General features: G+C 36.6%; 1 pseudogene; it reads right to left on the bottom strand.

Annotated features, from left to right (window-relative positions):
- Positions 1-1,157: 1,157 nt before the first annotated feature.
- The window catches only part of LOC113178034 (cytochrome P450 3A21-like), a 30,917-nt pseudogene continuing 12,861 nt past the window's right edge, over positions 1,158-19,213 (bottom strand).

The following is a 19,213-nucleotide window of genomic DNA, read 5'->3' as shown; positions in this document are numbered from 1 at the left end:
ATGATAGGGCATCCCTCTGCCTGGAGCCCATCTCAGGTTGCTTGGGCTCTCATACTCAGGAAGGCTGTCCCTTCTGAGAACACCTTCCCAATTGTATCTCATATCTGACTTGAAAAAACCATTATTCCCTCCTTCACCACAAAGTGTGCCCTCACAATGCTGGACCACATCTAATGGCATTAGGAGTGAATTATTCAAGAAGGAAAGGGGATGTAGAGGGAAGGAAGAGAAGGGACAGGACAGAAGATGGAAAAATCCTGCGTAGCTCCTGATACCAGTTGAATCTGAGGAGCACTGCTGTAAAAACAATTGACTATCAACCACTTTCTAATTCAATGCTAATTGTGCTTGTGATCAAATTAGGAGTTGAAGATGGACTACAAATATGTTTCTTGCTTTCCAGAATCAACAAGGGAGATAGGATGGAAGCATGAAATCTAAGCTAGAGATATAGTAATAACTACCTCAGTAAAGTGTTACAAATTTTGTGCTTCAAAAATGACAGAAGGCCACTATGAATATTCTTTTCCAGCAATGGGGAAACTCACAGTGGATTAACTCTATCTTACTATTTAATTTGAATTTCTGAAAAAGCTCCATGTATTCACTGATTGTGATGATCAAAAGATTGAATTTTGACTCCACTGATTCAGTACTATATATCCCCTTAAATGGGCATAGAGGCTTCAGATAAACTTCTATATGGATATGTTTATTGACTTTCTCATTATAAAATTTATCACAACATATTTCAAAGAACACATCATATATCAATGTCACTACAAAAGCCACCACAACCACCCTCATTTTAATTAAAAATTATTGAAAAAATTGGTGATAATTGTTGATTCTCTAATTAGAGCTCAGGAGGAGCTGCCAGTATTAACTGGCAGTGAGAGGAGAGAGCCCATTAGACCCAGAAAGGGCGAGTCTTCATGTCCACTGAAGTGGGCACCTCCTTTCCATCAGAAAAATACATAATACTTTGCACAGACCCTAAGCAAGGTCAGCAAAGGTCCAGCATCTCTTATCATTCATCAGTTGAGGAATATAAAGTCTATCTTCATTTTGAGTATTCTTCACAAAATACATTTTTGTTCTCTGATGTTCTGGGTCCCAGGCTCTGAGGACAACAATGCACAAATCCTTAGGGAAGTTCAGGCTCCACTTATTATCCCATCTCTGCACACAGCCTTCAGAATAATGGGCTTTTCAGATTGAAAAAGTCCTTGATCGGCTAATTTCAGGGGAATCTGTAATGTATAGACAAGCACATGGAGAAGCAAAGAATGAAACACCAGGAACCAAAGCAGCAAAGTCAAGAAGATACATTAAGATACATATGTTTTTTACACTTTTGGTCTTCATAAAGCCATAGATTTAGAGCCCCCATGGTGAAGAACTCTAAATCTCAAAGATGGTGCAAAAGAGACTCACTGGATTATAGATCTAAGAATTAAATGATGAATGAGCATATAGTTTTCTGTACTTGGCCCCCTCTGTTTGGAAAAACATCTTCAAATAAAACATTGTATATATGAAAAGCTACTGACCTGTGTTTCCTTACAAGTTTGGAAGGAGAAGGTCTGCATTACTTTGACAAGAGCAAGTTTTATGTTCATGAGAGCAAACCTCATGCCGATGCAGTTTCGGGGTCCATTTCCAAAGGGCATGCACATGTAAGGATTGATGCTGTCCTTGTTATTCTTACTGAACCTGGTCCCACAATAGATGAGATGTCAACAAAATATTAAAACCTAAACAGTTACTTATTTCAGTTTGTGCCTTAGACACCCCCAAGCAATGGTGTAAAAGATGATTTCTGGGCTGGTCATTGAAATCCAGCTGTGGTTTTGCTATGATAATTGTTATGCTATGGAATTTTTCCACCTTTCTATTCCTTAGCCTATAGAAGTTTTTCCACCTTTCTCCCCCTTAGCCTATAGGATCTTTCAGTCTTTTTGAGATGAGATGAATGCTGTTTCAAAGGAAATCATGGTAAATTAAGACAGTGAAGAAAACAAAACACACATAAAATTTAAGGAGTATAAGAGTGAATACATAAAATGAAATGAGATAGTGGTTATGTCAGTTATGGCACATGCTTTAAAATTTGAAAATACAAACACACACACACACACACACACACACATACACACACATGCATACACACAGAATATTGTGCCATATCTGAGGAGAATTAGTTTTAGCATCGGAATAAACAAAATCCTGGGTGTTGAAGGCTCTTATAAAAATAATGGAGAAATACTTGTATAGCCTATGCACATCCTGAAATATATTTTAAATCATCTCTGGATTGCTTATAATAACTAATAATATTTAAATACTATATAAATACTTATTGTTTTAGACTGTTTATGGGAAAATGACAAGAAAAAAAGTTTATAAGTTAGTTGAAATTATAGATGGAAAACCATATATAAGGCTGAGCACAGCACATGCCTGTAATCCCAGCAACTTGGGAGACAGCAGGATCCCAAGTTCAAAGCCAGCTTCAGCAATTTAGTGAGGCCCTAAACAACTCAGTGAAACCCTGTCTATAATAAAATACAAAATAGGGCTACTGATGTGGCTCAGTGCTCGACCACCCATGAGTTCAATTCCTGGTACCCGCAAAAAAAATCATACATGCAGAGGTGGAATGTATATATTATCAGGTGCAAGCAAACATAAAATATGATACAATCTAGTTTAGCAAAAATATCTATCTATACATAGAAATATGTTTATGAGAACATGATCAAATTATTAATTCATGGTTATTTAAAGAATTTAACAAACTAAAAAGTTTCTTCTCAGCAAAAGAAACATTTTGTGAGGTGAATAAAGAGCCTACAGCTTGGGAGCAAATTTTTACCCCTTCCACATTAGATAGAACATCAATCTCTAGAGTATATAAAGAACTCAAAAGCAAAGCACCAAAAAAAACAAATAACCCAATCAATAAATGGGCCAAGAACCTTAACAGACACTTCTCAGAAGATGACATACAATCAATCAACAAATATATGAAAAATGCTCATCATCTCTAGCAATTAGAGAAATGCAAATCAAAACTATTCTAAGATATCATCTCACTCCAGTCAGAATGGCAGCTATTATGATGCCATTATAAGTGTTGGCAAGGATGTGGGGGGAAAAGTACACTCATACATTGCTGGTGGGGCTGTAAATTGGTGCAGCCAATATGGAAAGCAGTATGGAGATTCCTTGAAAATCTGGGAATGGAACCACCATTTGACCAAGCTATCCCTCTTCTTGGTTTATACCTAAAAGACTTAAAAACAGCATGCTACAGAGACATAGCCACATCAATGTTTATAGCAGCACAATTCACAATAGCTAAACTGTGGAGCCAACCTAGATGCCCTTCAGTAGATGAATGGATTAAAAAATGTAGCATATATACACAATGGAATTTTACTCAACATTAAAAGAGAATAAAATCATGACATTTGCAGGTAAATGGATGGTGTTGGAGAAGATAATGCTAAATTAAGTTAGCCAGTTCCAAAAAAAAACAAATGCTGAGTGCTTTCTCTGATATAAGGAGGCTGACTCGTAGTGGTGTAGGGAGGGGGAGCATGGGAAGAATAGATAAACTCTAGATAGAGCAGAGGGGTGAAAGGGAAATGGAGGGGCAGGGGATTAGCAAGGATGATGGAATGTGATGAACATTATTATCCAAAGTACAGGTATGAAGACAAGAATTGATATCAACATACTTTATATACAAACAGAGATATGAGAAATTGTTTTTATATATGTGTACTAAGAATTGTAATGCATTTCGTTGTCATTTATTTTTTTAATAAATTTAAAATTTTTTTAAAAAAGAATTTAGGATACTGAATGGACATAGCATTTGTTTTGTTCCTTGTCACAAATTCATATCATTTTGCAAGAAAGTGTTATATTTATAACAGGAAAACTGCTTAAAGTACAAAGACATATATGAAAATAATTATATAGCTACCTATATGTCATCTATGATAAGAAATACAAGGACATGCTTGCACAATCCTAGCCCAGGGTGGTTCCCTTTCCCAGAGGTCCTGTACCTTTCAGGGCAGAACTCCTCAGGCTCTGGCCAGTGCTGTGGGTCTCCATGAAGAACATAGCTTGATATCATCACCACTGTCCCCTGCCTAATGGGCACTGCATTGATTTCAACATCTTTCTTACAGATCCTCTCAAGTCTGCCAGCAATTGGGTACAACCTGAGAGTTTCATTCACCACCATGTCCAGGTACTCCATCTGTAACACAGTATCATAGGTAGCAGGTGCCTGAAGAGAAAAAAATAGATTTTTGGAAATTTATGTTTAGAACTAACTTTAAACGCAATCTACGTAGTTTTATTAAAGTGTTAGGAAGTCCCAGGAATAACATAATGGAGAAGGAGAGTAGTGCTTACAATTGATTAAGCACTGTAATAACAATCATGTCCATTTGACAACAATATCCATGGCCCATTGAGAAGTGAAGAGTAGTTATGTACATAAGAGACCTTTGGGACAATCCCAAATTCAGTGTATAATATCCTCAGCATCATCATGTACTACTTTTCCTCATGCAAGGAAAAGTAACTAATAGAATATGACAATTACACTCAGGCAAAATATGTGAAAATCACTGTTACCTTTCTCTAGAAAAGTCACATGTCTATTTCAAGGAAATAGAAAAGATGAAATAACCAATTATATATCAATTTTTCTTGAATAATCCTGCTTTGAGTATATATATATATATATATATATATATATATATATATATATATGTGTGTGTGTGTGTGTGTGTGTGTGTGTATGAAACTTAAAGATAACACTATATCATGGAATAAATCTTGGGAGAAACTGGTAACTTCCATTCCAGTACCAACAAAAGAAGTCTAAGTTTGGATGGCACCATGTCACACAATTTCAGTTCCAGAGAGCTTTCTAAGGAGGACAGGAAGCCACTCTCAGCCCAACCCTCTGTTGCTGGACCAGTCTCCTGGTTGTTCTTCAGGGATTCATTGTGAGCTCTGAAGAAGAGCCTTTGTGCCCACTTCACTCCAAACCAGCCATGCCAGCCCCAAAGACCAGGTGTTTTCATATCCAATAGACTCTCTGCTTAGGCAAAGGTGTAAGGACAGCAGGTACAACTTGTGACTAATGTCTGGTGTGTCATCGGAGAGGGCACAAGGTAGAAGTTAAGAATTTGGCTCAGGAGCCAGAAAACCTGATTCATTCCCTGACTGCTTCTCTCAAATACATGACTAGAGTGTGAAGATGTGTAGAGCAGAGCAGAGTCGTCCTGCCCATCAAGCACAGGCTCACTCAGCAGACAGCCAGGCAGGAGCTCATGCCACAGCTCAGCAGAGCCAATGATCTGGACACTTGAGTGACACATGCTTACACTTCCTGGGTGTCATCATGGTAACTGGTAATGGATACAACTGAAACTACACTCTTTTAAAAATTCCTTGTAGTTTTGGGAATAGCATTTTCCCCAAAATACTGTTTTCTCCTTCATTTGTCTCCTCAAATCCTTTAAAAATAGAGGTGGTGAAAAGAATCAGTGACTATATTTTGGACAAAGCCTCCTAGGAAGTGAAAAGGAGGCAGTCTTGTTGAGGCTCAGCCTCCCTCCTCCCTCTCCAGATACCATCTTCTCACCTTATTGGGCAAAAGCCGCATCAATCTCCTGCTGAAGTTTGGTCTGAACATCAGGATGGGTGGCCAGTTCATACAAAATGAAGGAAAGAGCACTGCTAATGGTCTCATAGCCAGCAAAAATGTAGATAATTGATTGGGCCACAAGCTCCAGATCAGACAGGGCTAATGGAAGAGGAAACACAACTTAGGTAAATCCAGAAAATCCCAACATCAGAGTTTAGATGAAGAGAAATCCCATTAAAACCCACAGATCACTATGCAGGACCATGGAAAAGCAATTCAGGGTCATTCTCAGAGTGGTTTTCATTCTCATGTCTATCTGATAGGGGAGACAAAGGAAAAATTTTTAATCCAGTTTTCCTGAGGTCTATACAACTCTTGGACTTGGCTACTAACTGTGCCATTCTCAGCACCACCAAAGATAGGTAATTTCAAGAGATACCATTTCTATCTAAGATACACAGTATGATCAATATGGACTTTTAGATACCTGGGCCCTGAAATAAACATGGTCTCTGTGCTAAACATGCAATTCAAGATTAAAAAAAAAAAGAATACACAAAACAAGTGTTTGAAAGGTCTACAGAGTTCAGGTTTATTGATGATGGTTTTCTATGATGATGTCATGAGAACATTTAATTATCAAATCTTTTATCCCAGTGAGTATGAACCCCATGAAATAGGACTATAAAGTCAAGGTTCAGGCCAGGTGCAGTGGCACACACCAGTAATCCCAGCGGGAGGCTGAGGCAAAAGGATCATGAGTTCAAAGCCAACATCAGCAACAGGGAGGTGCTACGCAACTCAGTGAGACCCCTGTCTCTTAATAAAATAAAAAGTAGGGCTGGGGATGAGGCTCAGTGTTTGAGTGCCCCTGAGTTCAATTCCTGGTAACCCTCTCCCCTGCATTAAAAAAAGTCAAGGTTTGGAGCTCGGCTTTTTGCATTCGTAGCTACTAGCCACATGTGAATGTTTAAATTTTAAACAGTTCCTCAGTGGCACTAGCCACATGTGAAGTGCTAAGAAGGCACATGTGTTTGGTGGTTATTTTATTGAAGAGTTAAACTACAGACTGTTTCCTTCATCACAGAAAGCTGAATAGAATTGGTTAGATACATACAGGATAGATGGATGAATGGATTGATGGATAGATAAGTAGATAGATAGATAGATAGATAGATAGATAGATAGATAGATAGATAATATGTACATGTGAACCAAAAATATGTACACTGGGGCTGGGGTTGTGGCTTAGTGGTAGAACACTCACCTAGCACACGTGAGGTACTGGGTTTGGTCCTCAGCACCACATAAAAATAAAATGAAAGTATTGTGTGAATCTATAACTAAAAAATAAAAATATCTTTAAAAAAATATGTATAATGGCAGGTTGTAGTAAGCCCAGTTCTCATCTCTAGAATTAATTGCTCAACATTCGGGACTTTCTTCTTTGGATGGTTGTCACAGTACTGGGTACCATGAATTAGAACTGCAATGGGAGTATTTGTGTATTACAGAAATAAGCAATAAATTAGAAAAAAAAATTGAAGGAGAGAGAAAAATAGTTTATATCACTGGATGTGAGTAGATACAGAAATATTTCTTTCCTCTGTTGAATGTAGAAGTATTTCATGTTAATAATGTTGTCTACTGAGAGTATCTAAAAGCAAAAATCCACAAGATGATCACAAATTTTGATTTCTAAATTCCATTAATTGCGAAAACACAAACAAAAAACAAAGCTGTCATGAGAAACAGAGCAGAAACCTAGAATATCTTAAATCAGAAAGCAAGAAAATACTTAGAAAATAAATGAAAAGGACACAGAATACACTATATGCTACTATAATGTGGTTACATGTCATAGAATGTACAAGACCAAGGAAATCTGTGGACTGTGAATGCTAGAAGTGTGTCAATACAGGTTCCTGAACTGTGATAAATATAACTCTCTGGTGGTAGATATGAGGAGTGAAGCAGTGTATTCAAGACTACATGGAGAACCTCTATGTTTTCAGTTCAATATTGCTATGGCCAGAATAAACAGAAGCTACTTTTAAAACAATCATAAAAAAATGACAGGAATAATAGAGGACTCAGGAGCCTACATGAAAGGGATTCCAGTGGACAAATATGGGAGAATTGAGCATCAAAATAAAAATAGTAAGAAAATAAGTTGAATAAAAATACCATACTAGTGAAAGAAATACTTGTTTTTATCAGCTTCAACATTTGAATATGGCTCTACGTGTGCTTCTCTAGAAAGTTCCTCAGGCTACTGTATATGATATCCAAGCATGGTCTTTCTGCAACTAGGTAGAAATACTCTTCTTCCTGGAAAATCTTCTGTACATTTCCAGAACAATATTTCCCCCTGAGTTTCCCCATAATTAGATGAGATAGCAACTTTGTTTACCTTTATGAGACTCCACATCTTTGGAATTCTGAGAATTTATCATAAGCTGAAGAAAATCCACCTGATGCTAGAAACAGAGAGATTTCAAAGATAGAAGGTCATTAAGAATGCAGAACTTATCTTCCTTTCTGATACTATGAATTCTTTAAGTACAGAAGTCGAGCTGGAGTTTCCTAAGTCATCAGTGAAGAAAAGCATCCATCTACAAACTTTGAAGAGTAGGACATTTCCATGAGTGAAAACTGGCTGTGGTGTCCAATAGTTACTGGCCTTTGCTCTCCCTACTTGTGAGCTCCTGTGGATTCTGAACACAGCCTCCTGGCCAGAGAGTGGTTGGCTTTGACTCCTGTTACATTTGTTTGCTTAGGGAGAAGTCCTGGACTTCAATATTTTGCTTTACTACCTTAATTCTTCACCAAAGATGCCACAGATTAATCTTCTACCTTTGTTAGAGCTCATCATCAGATTTTGGGCAAGCATCTTGAAAGATCCCACCATGCTTGAGGCTATGAACTTTGTACTGACATCTGGAGGGCCCATCCTGGCTCCCTGGCCTGCACACATCCTTGTGCTGGGCTTCATACATGAAACAAAATCTTCACCTAAAGAACCCCATATCTGCTCCATGAGGGGCCAGACAGTTCCAGCTACCCTGAGGATGCCTTCTGTGGAGAGTTTGTAAAGTGAGAGGTTTGCAATGATTCTTGACCATATAAAATCTGATGAAATTAAAGCACCAGGAAAATAATTTTTATGTTGAAATTTTACATATTGAAGAGAAGAGATATGATAAAACATTTTTCCTCTATTTAAAAAAAATCATTTCAACTGATACATAAAAACATTAAACTATACATATTAACAGGTACCTGATTACTTTGATATATGTATATGCTGTTTGATGTTTATGTCAGTTCAGACACATTTTAATTGCATTTATCATTTCCTGATGGTGCATGATTTCAAAATCTATTTGGCTCAATTAATAAGAACAATTTTAACATAGTGTTGCAATAAACATGGGAATGCATATCTCTCTTTGACATACTGATTTCATTTCCTGTGGTTATACACCTAGTAGTGAGATTGCTAGATCATACGGTGGGTCTGTATTTGATTTCTGAGGGCCCTCCTCATAGTTTTCCATAAAGACTGTCCTAATTTGCATTCTAGTCAACAATATACAAGGACTCCTTTTTAGAGCATTTGGGACTTTTTCTATCAGCAATATTCCATGCCCATTATTTAATTGTAAATGCTTTCTCTCTGATTCATTATTTTTTCAGTATTTGGAATATATAATTTTATTTATTTAAGCCTTTTTTAGTAATTCTTTTTAGTTATATGAGAGTAGAGTCCATTTTGACATAATTATAAAAGCATGGAATATATCTTACTCTATTTCAGTTCCCTCTCTAATTCATTCTTGTTTCTCAATTACCAGATGCTAAATTCTTTATTCTCCCCAAGTGAAAACCCTCAACTACTCCCAACCAAGAGTTCTTCATCTACCTTTGAAAAATATACAAAGAAGTATGGAAGTCATACACCCATAGACAAATAAATTATCAAAAATGAACCTCTGTAACCACAACCGGATTTTACCTGTTGTTTCTCTTGAAGGCGACTTTCTTTCATTCTCTTTATAGCTTTCTTTAAAAAATTTGTGACATCCTTTGGAAACAGAGAGATATTCAATGCCTCATAAATTGGAGTAAAGAATGGAAATATTACTGCAGGGGAAAGAAAAAACAAAGGACACTTCAGTGAAAAATGTAAAATTTACCTGGAGCAATTAAATCTTTTCTACCAATCAGAAAAGTGAAAGTCACAAGGGTTCCTAAAGAGGAACTCTTTCTGTTGGGACCACTGATTGAGCTCCAGGCCACTGGCGGAGCAAGAGGATGTCATATGTAGGGCCACCACCATACCAGTGAGATCAGTGTCCCCTTCTGCCTCTGTGGAGTGACCAAAGGAGCAAGATGAAAACCCTGACCCCTTTCTCTTTTATGTACTGGAATAGAGTGTCTTTGGATAAAACTAGGCTTCAGTCTGAGGCTGCAGTTAATCATGCTCTTCAAGAAAGAGCAGTCAAGATGGGACCAACAGAACATGTGTTTCTCAAGCCTATGGGAGGAATCCAGAAGGCATTATTAGAAAGAAAATTGGGAAACTCAAAGTATGGGCAAATTGATCAATATATACCTAAATAAACACTGGATGAAAGGAGAAATACAGTGAAATAGATAAAGTATTGAAAGAAAAAAAAGGAGGCATAATATATCAAACTTATGGAATGGAGAAAAAGCCATCATTGCTCAGAGGAAAATTCTTATCTATTAAATAAAAACAAAGATTGCAAATGAATCATTAAACTTTACATAATAAATCATGAAAAAAAGAAAAGCAAATTAAACTTAAAGGAAACAGAAGGAAGAAAATATTAAGAACCAAAGTGGAAACTAATCAAATAAAAAATAAAATCAATAGAAGAAATTAATGAAAACAAATGCAATTCTTTGAAAAAAAAAACAATATTTGCAAAATAATAGCTATACTGACCCAGAAATAGAAAGGCTACAGGTAGTAGCATTCAAAATGAAAACTGGGGAAATACTGACATTATAAACATAGAAAGAATTATAAAGATGTTGTAACAATCAGATTATCATAACAATTATACAAATTACATAAATTAAATAGAAAAATTCCTAAAAAGACACAAACAACAGAAACTGACACAAAAAGTAATACAAAATATATATTGACATACATAATGTGATGAGACTAAATTAGAAATTAAGAACTTTTCTACAAAGTGAAGCTCGGGTCCAGATGTTCCATGGACAATTCTACCAAACATTTAAAGAACTAATACCAATTCTTTATCTCTTTATAAATATTCATAGAAATACCTAGTATTTTCTAAATATAGAATACAGTGAACACTTGTAAAAGATTCTAAAATACCCATGTTAATGTAATCCTAAAACTTAACACAAAGATAACACAGGAGAACCACAAACTGATATATCTTATAATTATTGATGCAAAATCTCAACAAAATAAATTGTTGTTCTTCTCTCTCTCTCTCTCTCTCTCTCTCTCTCTCTCTCTCTCTCTCTCTCTTTTCCCACTTATCTATCTCCCCAAAGTCTCTTTCTCTCTTTTCTCCTGCTACTAGCCAACATCTTTTGATTCCTATTTTATGCTTCCTAAGATCTAATAACTATATATCCTCATCTTCTACCTCCTTAACATCTCATCCTAAACCCGCCCCCCCATTCTCTCTTTGTCCACCATTATAAACTGTAGGTCCTTTTGCAACCTACTGTTTACATTGTTAATAATAATCAAACTCACCATTTCTGACTGCTGTGACAAAACTGTAAGCATCTCAATAGAAGCTATTTGGTTTAATTAAGTCTGAATAATGTTTGCATTGGGATATGTTAATATTGATCTCCTCCTTAAAGGAGAGGTCATGGAATTCTGCAAGGACACTATAAGTCTATTGGTAAAAACCGTAATACCTTATATCTACACTGCTAAAGGGAAAGACACACAAACAATGTGAAAAAAACAAGGGAAGAAAGTGCCCCAAACAAACCAAGATACATTACTAGAACCAATGGCCAGCACAGCAGAAGAGATGTCCAAGAGGAGTTCAGGATGTATGTAATGAAAATGTTCTATGAATTAAAGGATGATATAAGAAGCAAATACAGGCAACAAAAGGTCATTTCAATAAAGAGCTGCACAGCCAAATACAGGAAGCAAAAGATTACTTCAATAATGAGATATTCTACCAAAAAAAAGGAAAAGAAATTATTGAGATGAAGGAAACAATAAAGCAAATTAAAAACTCAATAGAAATCATCAGCAACAGACTATATCACTTGAAAGATAGGACCTCAGACAATGAAGACCAAAATATATAATCTTGAAAGTAAAGTTGACCACACAGTGAAGATGGTAAGAAACCATGAGCAGAACATTCATGAATTATAAAAAGGCCGAATGTAAGAATTATTGAGATAGAAGAAGGCATAGAGTTCCAAAACAAAGGAATGACCAATTTATTCAATGAAATAATATCAGTAACTTTTCCAAACCTGAATAATGAATTTGAAAATCAAATACAAAAGGCTTACAGGACACCAAGTGTACAAAATCACGACAGATTCTACACCAAGGCACATAACAATGAAAATGCCTAACAAACAGAATAAAGAAAGAAATTTAAAAGCCACAAAAGAAAGGAATCAAATTACATATAGGAGGAAATCAATTAGGATCTCTGCAGATTTCTAAACCCAGACCTTCAAAGCTAGAGTGTCCAGAAACAATATAAACTAAACTCTGAAAGAAAATGGATGCCAATCAAGAATCTTATATCCAGCAAAATTAAGCTTTAGATTTCATGATAAAGTAAAAACCTTCCATAATAAACAATAATTAAAAGAATTTACAACTAGAAAGCCTGGACTACAGAATATCCTTAGCAAAATATTCCATGAATAAAAATAAAAAACCACAATGAAAATCAGCAAAGGGAGGAAGTACACTAAAGGAAAAGCCAATCAAAGGAGAAACTAAGTCAAGTTAAAAACCAAAAATAAAGCAAAATGACTGGAAATATGAACCATGTTTCTATAATAACCCTGAATGTTAATGGCCTAAACTCATCAATCAAAAAACATAGTCTGGCAGATTGGATATTTTAAAAAATCAACAATATGCTGGCTTCAAGAAGCTTATCTCATAGGAAAAGACATCCACAAACTGAAGGTGAAAGGTTGGGAATAAATATACTACTCACATGGACTGTGTAAACAAGCACAGGTTTCCATCCTCATAACAAATAAAGTAGACATCAATACAAAGTTAATCATAAGGAATAAATAAGGACATTTTATACTGCTTAAGAAAACCATTCATCAACAAGAAATAACAATTATAAATATGTATGCACCAAACAATGAATTATGGGCTAACAAGAAAAGGCCAAATGTAATGGCCATCTACATTCATCAAACTCTTCTCAATTTCAAGAGTAAAATAGACCACAATACAATAATACTGGGTGACTTTAACACAACACATTCACCACTGGATAGACCTTCCAAACAAAAGCTGAACAAAGAAACTATAGAACTCAATAATACAATCAATAAATTAGACTTAACAGACATATAGAGAATATTTCATCCATCAATGAGTGAATACACTTTCTTCTCAGCAGCACATGGATCCTTCTCTAAAATAGATCATATATTATGCCACAAAGCAACTCTTAGCAAATATAAATAGAGATACTATCCTGCATGCCATTTGATTATAATGGAATGAAATTAGAAATTAATGATAAAATGAAAAACGGAAACTACTCCAACACCTGGAGACTAAATAATATGCTACTGAATGAGAAAGGGATAGCAGAAAACATCAGAGAGGAGATTAAAAAATTCTTAGAGGTAAATGAGACCACTGATACAACATATTGAAATCTCTGGGACACTAAGAAGATGGTACTAAGAGGAAAGTTCATTGCGTGGAGTTCATTTCTTTAAAGAAGAAAAAGTCAATGAATAAAGGACCTAAAATTACATCTCAAAGCCCCCTAAAAAAGAATAATCAACACCAAAAGTAGTAGAAGACAGGAAATAATTAAAATCAGAGCTGAAATCAATGAAACAGAAAAAAAGAAACAATTGAAAAAATTGACAAAACACAAAGTTTGTTCTTTGAAAAAATAAATAAAATTCATAAACCCTTAGCCACACTAATAAAGAGAGAGAAAACTTAAATTACTAAAATCTGTGTTTTAAAAAAAAGGAAATATCATGATGGACACATGTGAAATACAGAAGATAATTAAAAACTATTTAAAAAATTTATGCTCCAATTAAATAGAAAATATCAAAGACATAGACAAAATTCTAGAGTCATGATCTACTCAAACTGAATCAAGCTAATGTACACAAGTTAAACAGATCAATTTCAAGCAAGGAAATAGAAGACACCATCAAAAGCCTATATACAAAGAAGAGCTCAACCAGTCAGATTCTCACAAGACCTTCAAAGAAGACCTAATGCCAATACTCCTTAAATTATTCCATGATAGCAAAATAGGGAACATTTCCAAACTCATTCAATCACTCTGATTTCAAAACCAGCCAAAGACACATCAACAAAAGAAAATTTCAGACCAATATATTTAATGAACATAGATGCAAAAAGTCTCAATTAAATTCTGGCAAATTTATACTACCAATAGTGTTATACGGATTTAATGTAATTCCCATTAAAATACCAATGACATTCTTCATAGAAATAGAAAAGGCAATCATAAAATGTATTTGGAAAAATAAGAGACCCAGAATAGCTAGCAATCCTTAGCAAGAAAGAAAGCAGGAAGTATTATCACTACACCAGCCCTTAAACTATACTACAGAGCTATAGTAACAAAAAACAGCATGGTATCTGCATGAAAATAGACTTATAGACTAGTGGTACAGAATAGAGGACACAGAGACAAACCCACATAAATATGGTTATATCATACTAGACAAAGGTGGCAAAAACATTCGCTGGAGAAAAGAGCCTATTCAACAAATGGTGCTGGCAAAACTGGAAATCCATATTGGCACCAAAACAGACTCATAGACCAATGGGACAGAACAGAAGATACAGAGACAAACCTACACAAATATAGTTATCTCATACTAGACAAAGGTGCCAAAAATATTCACTGGGAAAAAAAGCCTCTAAAACAAATGATTCTGGGAAAACTGGAAATCCATATGTACCAAAATGAAATTAAGTCCCTACCTCTCACCATGCATAAAACTTAACTCACAGTGAATCAAGGACCTAGGAATTAGGCCAGAGACCCTGCACATAATAGAAGAAAAAGTAGGCCCAAACTTTCATTATGTCAGATTAGACTCTGTCTTCCTTAACAAGACTCCTAAAGTGCAAGAAATAAAACAATAAACAATAAATGGGATGGATTCAAACTGAAAAACTTCTTATCAACAAAAGAAACAATCAATAAAGTGAAGAGAGAGCCTAAAGAATGGGAGCAAATTTTGACAACATGCACATCATATAGAGCACTAATCTCCAGGATGTATAAAGAACTCAAATAACTTAACATCAAACACACACACACACACACACACACACACATAAACACACACACACACACACACACACACACACACACACACACACACCAGCAAATAACCCTATAAATAAATGGGCTAAGGAATTGAACAGACATTTCTCAGAAGAAGATATACAATTGATCAACAAATATATGAAAAAATGTTCAATATCTCTAGTAATTAGAGAAATGCAAATCAAAACTACTCTAAGGTTTTATCTAACTCCAGTCAGAATGGCAGTTATGAAGAATACAAGCAGAATTATATGTTGGTGTGAATGTGAGGGGAAAGGCACTTACATTGCTGGTGGGACTGCAAATTGGTGCACCCACTTTGGAAAGCAGTATGGAGATTCCTCAGAGAAGTTGGAATGGAACCACCATTTGACTCAGCTATCCAACTTCTTGGTTTATACCCAAAGGATTAAAAATCAGCATACTACAGTGATGCAGTCACATCAGTGTTTATAGCAGCACAATTCACAATAGCTAAACTGTAGAACCAACCTAGATGCCCATCAACAGATGAATGGATAAGGAAAATGTGGTACATATACACAATGGAATATTATTCAGCATTAAAAGAGAGTAAAATCATGGAATTTTCAGATAAATGGATGGAGTTAGAGAATAACATGCTAAGTGAAGTAAGCCAATCCCCAAACACAAAAAGCCAAATGTTTCTCTCATAAATGGATGCTGATCCATAATGGGTGGGTGGGGATCATGTGAGAAATGGAGGAACTTTGGATAGGGCAAGGGAAATGGAGGAGAGATGGGTGTAGGATTGATGGTGGAATGAGATGGACATCATTACCCTAGAAACATGTATGATGACACAAAGGGTGTGAATCTACTTCATCTACAAGGACAGAAGTGAAAAGTTGTGCTCCATTTGTGTTTTATGTAGAGGAATGCATTCTGCTGTCATCTATAATTCATTAGAACTAATAAATAAATATATATTTAAAAAAAGAAATGAAGTACTCACACATGCTTCAGGATGGAAGAATTTGAAAAAAAATGATAAATGAAAGAAGTCAGACATGCAAAGCCACATATTGTAGGATTCATGAATACAAAATTCACAGGGGCTGGGGATGTGGCTCAAGCGGTAATGTGCTCACCTGGCATGTGAGGGGTGCTGGGTTTGATCCTCAGCACCACATAAAATAAAGATGTTTGTCCACCGAAAACTAAAAAATAAATATTAAAAAACTCTCTCTCTCTCTCTCTCTCTCTGTCTCTCTCTCTCTCTCTCTCTCTCTCTCTCACACACACACACACTCTCTCTCTCTCTCTCTCTCAGAAAAAAAAGAAAATTCACACTATCAGCAAATGTATAGTCAGAAAATAGACCCATGGTTGCTTAGGCTTGGGGAATAGAGAGGTGATAATGAAATGGTAGCCTGCTTCTGAGTTGATAAATGGTCACTAGTGATGGCTGAGTATATCTTTGTACTGAAAACAATTTAATTGTATAATTAAGTGGGGTAATTAAAAGATTATTAATTACGTATCAATAATCATCTTATTTAAATAGAGAGAGGGAACAAATAACATGGTAGTCCACATACTTATTGAGAGAAGCAAAGGGTCAAAGAAATTAAATTTTAAGAGCTTCTTGACTTTCTCCACAAAGGGATCTTGTGGGTTGTTGAGGGAATCAATATCACTCCAAATGATGTCGCAGTGATCACATCCATGCTATAGGCCCCAAAGACGCTGAATAGAGAAAGATATGGAAAGATAAAATCAGTGCCTCATCCCAATCCTTCCACTACACATGCAGCAGAAGTAGGAGTAAGTCCACATACCCAGGCAAGACAAGCAGAGAGCCACACACTCACAGTTATCTGCTGTACTATCAGATGAGTCCATGATCCCTTCACACTTACTATGAGGCCTTTATGAGTTGCAAATGAGGTACTTCCCTTGTTCCAGGAGTTATAGGGACAATGAGGTGAGTTAGACTCACCTCTGACCTCAAGAAGCTCACCCACACAGGGATAAGATTCATAATCAGACACACTACAGTAGCACAAATAGAATGTGAATGATAATAGTTGTGTACAAACTGAGCTTCATCAGGATAAGGGAGGAATAACTGAGTCTTCCTAGAGAACTCACAAAAGGTGATCTTGACCTTGACAGTATTTTGTCTTCTAGTATATCCAAAGTCACAAATAGCAGCCAAACAAACCTTGGTGGATACAGGAGACACCCTTTCTTCCCCAGCTGCCCTGTCTCCTTCTGGGAGAAGCTCCTTCTTGGATGAACAGTTGAAGTTGTGACTCCAAACCCTTGATTTTGTCTGTTCATTGTACACTCTCAACATTTGAAATTCGGTTCTGTGGCAGGCAGTTGGAGGGGCTCCTGGTGGAGCTCGGAATGCCAGAGCTGCCCTGCCACTTACTCTTTCAAGTTGATAAACTTGCCCTTCTCTGATTCCAGTCTCATGTTTTTCACCAACACATCTCCCTACTGGTTAATGATGGGAAACATCTATGCACAAAACACAAGATTGTCCATAGTTAAGTGAGGAGACTCAGTCCCCAAGGCTATGGCTTTCACAGGATGAAGAAGTGTGAGACATTTGTAATGAATCTTACTATATCTCTTCTAAAAAATAAAGACAAAAGAATATTTTCAGGAAGTTCAAATTCAGAGGACTATCCCTTTGAAAGGGACTACTATCTATCTCACTTTCTACCCATACCCAGATTAATCCTTTAAGTTTCCAATGAAAATCCTTCCTATTTTATGACCTCCTTGAGTTTTCCACTGGTGAAGGTTGGAGACAGCAGTGTTCTTATTCTCTTCCATTCTTCATCCTCAGACACAGTGATGGCTTTTTTTCATAAATCCCACTGGACCAACATTCTAGAGTCCAAAGGAAAAGAGATTTTGTCTACATAAACATGGAGGTCTCCACAGTTGCAAAAGTTTGTTAAACAAGCTTTATTTATTAAAGAAATGTTTAGTGTGTGATAGTAGAAAAAGAACACCTGGAGTTAAACCTAATGATTTTCAAGATTGACTTCAAACCTACTAAAACCAGTGGGAAATGTGATAGTAGGAGCAAATGTGACTCCATTTTGTTTTATGACTTCATCCTGTAAAACAACCATGCCAAGTAGAAGAGTCATGACTGGAGCAAGATGTTCTTTTCCTTTTGCTATATAAACCTTTAAGAACATGGAACTACCTAATGAGGTATTGTTTCTGTAACTAGGGTAACAGGGCTCTGTTTCTGTAACTGGGGTGACTGGGCTAACTGTGATTGGTTAGGCTTCCCTCTGCTTGATTGCACTGTCCCGCTTCTGTAACCTGGCTTGCTTGCATTGGCTAGACCCCCTGAACATCCCTTTTGTGGTTTTCAGACTTGTAAGGAGTGCCCATGCAATTGTGCAGGACTGATTAGGGGAACAGTTTTATGTTTTGGTCAGCTGCCACTGGTGTGCCTCATTAAAGACTTGATTCAATTATACGTGAGTGGTCTGGAAGTCAGTTTATGAAAACACTGGGATGAAGCTTTAACTATAACATCTGGGGGCTCGTCCTGGATCCATTTCTTCCCTACCCTCATGCCAAATTTGCCTCCAAAGAAGGGCCTTTGGACCTCCACCCCGGAGTAGAGGGGAGCTCCTGAGAGACAGTCCTCAGCCTTACTCCAAGGACGACTCTAATCCTTCCTAGGAAGCTCTGAAAAGCCTCTTGCAGGCCTGTCAGTTGTGGTGAGTCGACTCTTCTGGGGAAAAAGGTCAGATTGGAAGCAGTCGCTTATACCTTCCCTGGGACAGATGTTGTCACTCTCTCCCTGGAGGTCTCCCTGTGTGACCTCATCTGTCTGTATCTGGGGCCCACTGGAGGCCTCCTTGGGAGGCCTCATCTGTCTGGCGGCAGGACGAGACGTGGTCTCTGCCCCATTAGTGGTCTCCCGGTG

Source organism: Urocitellus parryii, chromosome 9, assembly GCF_045843805.1.
Source record: "Urocitellus parryii isolate mUroPar1 chromosome 9, mUroPar1.hap1, whole genome shotgun sequence".
Classification (NCBI taxonomy): Eukaryota; Metazoa; Chordata; class Mammalia; order Rodentia; family Sciuridae; genus Urocitellus; species Urocitellus parryii.
The sequence above is the reverse complement of the archived record's forward strand: the minus strand, read 5'-3'. Positions and strand labels throughout refer to the sequence as shown.